General features: G+C 57.3%; 1 long non-coding RNA gene across 1 annotated transcript in view; it reads right to left on the bottom strand.

Annotated features, from left to right (window-relative positions):
* The window catches only part of LOC117797428, a 10,872-nt gene extending 5,166 nt beyond the window's left edge, over positions 1-5,706 (bottom strand). The window contains exon 1 of the long non-coding RNA XR_004622383.1: positions 5,585-5,706. This is a non-coding gene — a long non-coding RNA (uncharacterized LOC117797428). The remainder of the gene's footprint in view (positions 1-5,584) is intronic.
* Between the last annotated feature and the right edge of the window lie 440 nt (positions 5,707-6,146).

Consider the following 6,146-nt stretch of genomic DNA (forward strand, 5'->3'; position numbering starts at 1 on the left):
GGGGGGGGGTGAGGCGGGGCCAGATTCTTCTTAATCCTCTCTCTCAAAACCACAGCTGAGGCAGCCAAATGCGCCTGACCTTTTGAGGGACCTTTCAGACAGGGGACCTTCTTTTTTTTAATGCCCTCCCCAGTTACTCCCCGCCCCCCCGAATGAAAGAACATGGACCCCACAGGAAGACGGGCTCCCCTATTCCTTTTGCACACAGCTCTGCAGTCGAGCCGGGCGGGGGCTCGGCCCCCCATCCTTCTGGGGCCTGCATTCCTCAGGGGAGAAATAATTGGCCTGTCTATGGAGCATCAGGATTCAAATAAAGCTTGAAAACGCATGCAGCCCTGCGAGTTCTATAAATGTGGAATTATAAATGATGGCCCGCCACCACACACACACACACACACACACACACACGTGTGCGCACAGCGCAGAAGGCCGCCTCTGCTCCCCTCTCCGATTGTTGCCCGGGTCCACCTGACTCAAATAAGCCCACTCTCATTCGAACTGGAGGCAATCAGGGTGGAAAATACCCCGTTCCATTGGTGCAGGTCCAAACTGTCACCATTTGGCATCCTGACACGCCGATGTCCCCATCAGCTGTTCAACGTCAGCCAAAGGGGGCCTCCCCTAGCCAACAAATCAGAGATCTCATTAACCAGCAAAACCTCCCGGAAGGATGAGCGGCCTCACGTGGGCCGCCCCCACCCCATCCCCCCCTCCTTCCCCCCCCTCCCTTCTGCTACACAAACAGGCTCGCAGCAACTAGATTGGATTCAGATCTTGTAGATGAAAAAATTCAGATACAACAGCAGCGCCTCGCCAGACCCCGAGTGAGGGCCGAGCCCCGCACGGCAGCTAGGCTGCCTCGGTAATAACCACTCGTAATATCTGACAGAAAGGACCCACGCTGGCCATATCCGATCCTGCCACATGAAAAGAAGCATTAGGCTGGCCTCTTGGGGGCCGGGGCTAGGGGAGAGCCTCCACACAAATCAGAAACGTTTTCCATGAAGCTGCTATTCAAGTCCTGGAAAATCAACAGGGGCTGTTTGCCTGACATCCTGGGAGCTGCTATTATTCTCCGGGCAGCCTAGCTCACAGAACGAAGCAAGGCCAGCTTAACCCGAATGCGCCGGGCATTTGGCATTTCTGAGCTCGGAGGCCTTGGACGGGGTGGGAGCAAAAAACCCATGATGCCGGCTGTGGAAGCGAGCTGCGGGGTGCCCTGGGGGTGGCATTCAAAATATTGAACGGCCGGGACAGCCTGGGCCCCGGGGCCAGGGACCTGTGTTTTGAGCTGTGTCAGACCTGACAGCGGGGGCCATGGGGCACGTGGGACCACGGACACGGAAGCATTTCAATACTGTGGCAACTAGTAGGGCCGTTGGTTCGAGCCCTGGTCCAGAAGCCCCGGCCTGAGGCAGGCTTGGTCTGCACCCTGGCGCCTCATCTTTTGGTGCCCAGGACGGCCCTGAGTCGCCCGCCCGATCCAAATCCCGACTTGTGGCTGTGACCTTGTAGACAGAACTGGGCAAGTGGGTCTTCCAAGACTCACTCCCACCTAGAGCAGAAATGTACAACTTGGGGTTCCCAGCATGTTTCTCCAAGGCTGGACTTTAAATTTCGAATGCCTCTAGATAGTTCCAAACTCCCTGTGACACACCCAAGGGATGGCCCTGCCAATGCTCCCCCTCGCTCCGCCCCCCAAATTCTTGTTCTTCTCATCTTCCCATTATCACAAGCATTGTGCTAGCCAGGAAGAGAGGGCTAGATTCCAGAAAGATAAATGTCTACAAGCCCATGCTCCCAGCCCCAGCCTCCTCCGGGCTGAGCCTCAAATACTTATAGGGTTCTTAGGACAAATTGTGTCCCTGGGTCCTTGACATTTTTGTATAAGGCAGTTTTGCCATGGGGGACCTCGTGACATCTGAGCACAGTGAGGTGACCTCCATCCAGCGATCACCTTGGTTTTAAAGTAACAGATGTTGAGCTTGTAAATAAGCATCAAAGAGGACACAGGGAGTGTCTCCTGGAGTCTCATGGGTTGGGGTGTGTGCAATTTACTTCACTTTACCCCTGCTCCGTGTCCCTGCTGCTGAACTCAGGCCTGCGTGGTCTTTCAGTGCCTCGATGTACTCATCCAGGAAATGGGACAGATCCACGTCCTGGAAATGGAATAACCCTGTACCACAGGGCTGTTGTGAGGACCGAACAACATTGTGGGTGAAAGTGAGCCCCGCACGCTGTCAAAACGGACACCCCCAACGCGCCCCCCGAAAAGCCCACGCCCCAGCCTGGCCAAAATGCTCTCGCGGCCAGGTGCGCTCCCGAGGGGAGCAGCCGTGTGCCTGGGCTTCCTCGGCTGGCGCTGCTGGAGTGTAGTCTTTTCCAAGGACAAAACAGCCCCAGCGCTCAGGCGAGGACCCGCCACAAGACAGCGCGTCACCTCAGCATTTCTATAAAAAGATCGCTCGGGCTCCGGAGCCTGGCTGACAGGCCGGGCTGGGAGGGTGTGTGCATGTGTGCGTGCGTGTGCAATGAAATGCTCTCCTAACAGCTGGCCGCGGCCAGGAAGCCACGCTCGCCCTAAAGCCCCCGGCCCCCGCTGGCAGTGGGGGGGATGGATGCGAGGAAGGGGAGAGAGGGAGAGAGAGAATGAGGGAGAGAGGGAGGGAGGGAGGGAGGGCTGGAAGCTGAAGAATGGAGCTGAGCAAAGAGACGTCTGTGGTGTGGATCTGTCGCTCTGTGCAGCCAACACAATGGACCTCTGGGTGGGCTCAGAGAGCCCCCCCCCCGCCCTCCGACCTCCTGCCCGTGACACAGATAAGGACCTGGAGGACTGCTCCGAGCTGCTGCGTGTGCCCTGGGCCAGCCGGCAGCGAGGCCAGCCTGGTGCGAGCGGCAGCAAAGATAAACGACACCCGCGCGGGCATTGACTGCCCCCACACAAAGGCCGCCTCTCCCCAAGTCCCTCTGAGGCCCAGATGGTCAGGGAAGCCCTTTCCCGCCTCACAAAGAGGATCGCTGCGTGTCTTTTTCTTTTAAAATGGAATAAAAAAAAAAGCCATTGCTCACAAAGGACCTGGATGAAAAATAAACCCTTAAAAAACCCAGCCTCTCCTGGCTCAGCAGCCCGGCATTTCTTCCGACTGTCAGACTTAGCAGATTGCTTTCTGGAAAGGATCCAATTGGCAAGACCTGCCGCTGCGCAAATGAAATTTTAAAACCCCGCTCCTTGTTGCACTCAAAGAGCTTTTCTCTCTCTGCTTGTTCTACACGGCCTCGTAGAATTATTCTCTTGTCTCTCGTTGTATCGGAAACTACTATTCCCCCGCTTTCCCGCCCCACGTGAGGGGTCCTCACCCCAGCTGGGGGTTTGGGTAATCAGAGGCAGCTGGAGCACCACTCCAGCCCCCCATCTTCATTCCCCACCTGGGCTTCATCTCACAGAATCACCTCCTAATTAGGAGAGAGCCTCGCTCCTGAAGAGAATAAACACTTGCAGGCTGTCTCCCTCCCTCCCCGAGCGCCCCCCCACCCCCTCCGTAATGAGGTAAGTGTTTTGGGGGGGGGAGAGTGATGAGCGAGCCGGGATCACGCGGGCGGAAGTTCTTTCACGCACAAGGTTTGACACCCGTCAGGCCTGTGACACCAGCTCTGTTTGGCTGGCGTCCCCCTGGTGAAAAGTCAGCGCAAAAAATAGCCATAGGACTCGTCTGGCTTTGACAGGCCGCCTCAGCGTGGGCGTATGGAGGAGGCGGCGTGATGCGTCAGGAGGGTCCCAGGCCCCAGAGCCAGGCCACGGGGGTTGGACCCCCACACCAGCATGCCCGGCACCGTGCTGGGCTCCGACCCTGTGCGCTGTTCGCTTCCATCCTCGCTCACGCCGAGGTCGGCAGCAGTTGGTCAAAAAATCGCCTCATGGGCTGGATGGCCCTGTTGGGCCCATTCCTTGACCCCCCCTGTAGTCATGAGACCCTGCAGGCCCTGGCCCTGGCACTAAAAGACAGACTCGACGGCACCAGCTTTAGACTCTGGGTTCGGCCCTCTGACCTGCATTGGCCCACTGGGGGAGGCAAGAAGGGACAATGTCCGCCCCCCTTGACACTCCTCACCCTTATCCTGAGCCTAGGCCTCAAAAGGCACAGCTGTGTTCCTCTCACTATCTCAAGTCTCTGTCACCTCACAAAAAGAGTTTCTTCCTCTGATGGCTGCTGCCCCCTCGGCCTGGGTTCCCCAGTGAGCGTGCACGAAGCCGACCTGACTTATAGATGTCCTTTGTGAAGATGACACCCCGTCCCCCCACTGCTGGCTGCCTGTATTGGACATCTGGAGAAGAAGGGACCCACAGCAGCAATCCTGAGGACTGTCTGTTACCTTCCAGCCCTGGCCTATCTGGGGAGAGGGCATGAACTGACTGACCATCCCTTCATCATGCCCATATTTATCGAGCACCTACTGTGTTCTGAGAGCAGGGCCAACCACCCCCAAAGAGAAATATGGGCCGCCAGGCAATGACAATGCCGCCCTCCACGAAGAGGGGGGAGGTCCACGGTCACCTGATCCATCAATATGTAAGGCCCAATTTCCCGTCATAAGATGTTAAGAAAGGGGGGAAAGGGGAGCGAGGCAGGCAGTGTGTTGTCTGCCCCCCCATCCTGTAGCTGGTATATTAAATGAAGATTATGCAGATTATGACCTGCTGATGGGGAGGCACAAGCCACCCACAAGGGTTTGGCAGGTAGCTCCCTCGGCATCCCAGCCCCCACTTCGGGGAAGTGAAAACTCCAGGATGGTTTTCATTGAAGGGGCATTTTCAATATACCCACACAACGGAAGTAAAGTCACGAGATTTACTACGGACGAGCCCCGGAAACCAGGGTGGGGTGGGGACACAGTGAGCTTGGGGCAGGCAGCCCCCTCCCCCTCCCAGCCCCGTCAGGAGCCATCAGGAGACAGAGGGCAGGGGAGCAAACACCTTTGACTTCTATGGTGGTTGGGGGAGGAGGTCGCTCGTTTTCCACGGCCTTAACTTTAAAAGGCACCCCAGGAAAAGCCAAGCAGGGACTAGTGACGGGAGTCCTAAGCTCCGGTCCTTATCTCAACGTCCAGACTCTGGGTGTGAGCAGGGCTGTCATACTGTCAAATGCCTGGGCAGCGACTCATAATAGCTGCGTTCTCATCACAGGCGGCGAGGCAGGCTACTACATTAAAGGAATACATCAAATGTAAATGATTTCAGAAATGGCGAATGTGAAAAGAAAGCGGGTGTCACGCAGCAGACAAGCCCCTTCTCTACTGTGCGGCGAGGTCCTGGGCACTGCCCGGTGAGAACACACAGATGCCGAACCTGAGTGTGGGGTTCAAAGCGCGGACAATCAGAAAGAGCCCCCAGAATCTTTTTGCTTGCAGCGATTCGCAAGGCCTTGCTTAGGTCGCCAGGTGACGTGACATGCCCCAAGCGGGCCACCCATAGGTCCCCTAGGTGCTTGGAACCCAAGAGCCTTCCCCCAAGCAGGGTCTGTAGTAGGCATTCAGGAGTTGGGGCCAGCTGCTTGAACTATTCCTAAGCCACGGCTTCAAAACCCACCATCCTGAATGTTCAAATGGCTTGTGGGAAGGGAGACTCGTGCCCGAAGGCCATGCCTGGCCACACAGGGTTCTCTGCAAGCCCAGGGGTGTCTGGAGAAGGAGGAACGAGGTCGGGGAAGGTTGCACCCAGAGCAGCAGGTCCCACTCCGGGAAATTCTGGTGAGTCACAGCAGATCAGAGGCGATGGCAAAATGCCAGGCCAATTCTGAACAGGCATCCGTATTCAGACGTGACCAGATCTGACGGGCAGGAGGAGGATAGCCCAGGGCCGGGCCTGGAGCCAGGTCAGTCCGTCCTGGGGAAAGGCAGGCGAAAGCCGGGGAGGGGCCCAGTCCAGCCCAGGCCCCAGAGAGCCTGGTCGGTGTGAAGCACTGGGGGCTCCGAGACTCGGGTAGAAAGGGCCACTGGCACCTTGAGGCCAGCGTGGGGAGGAGGCAGCAAGGCCACACGTGCCAGGCAATTTAACGTCCAGGCAGAAACTCAGAACATTCCACAAACCCTGCTAGCTGGTGGCAAGACGGAGGCAAGTATTCTGCCAGGCTGGCCTTCTGCTGACTCCA

The sequence above is a fragment of the Ailuropoda melanoleuca genome, chromosome X, assembly GCF_002007445.2.
Source record: "Ailuropoda melanoleuca isolate Jingjing chromosome X, ASM200744v2, whole genome shotgun sequence".
In the NCBI taxonomy this organism is placed as follows: domain Eukaryota; kingdom Metazoa; phylum Chordata; class Mammalia; order Carnivora; family Ursidae; genus Ailuropoda; species Ailuropoda melanoleuca.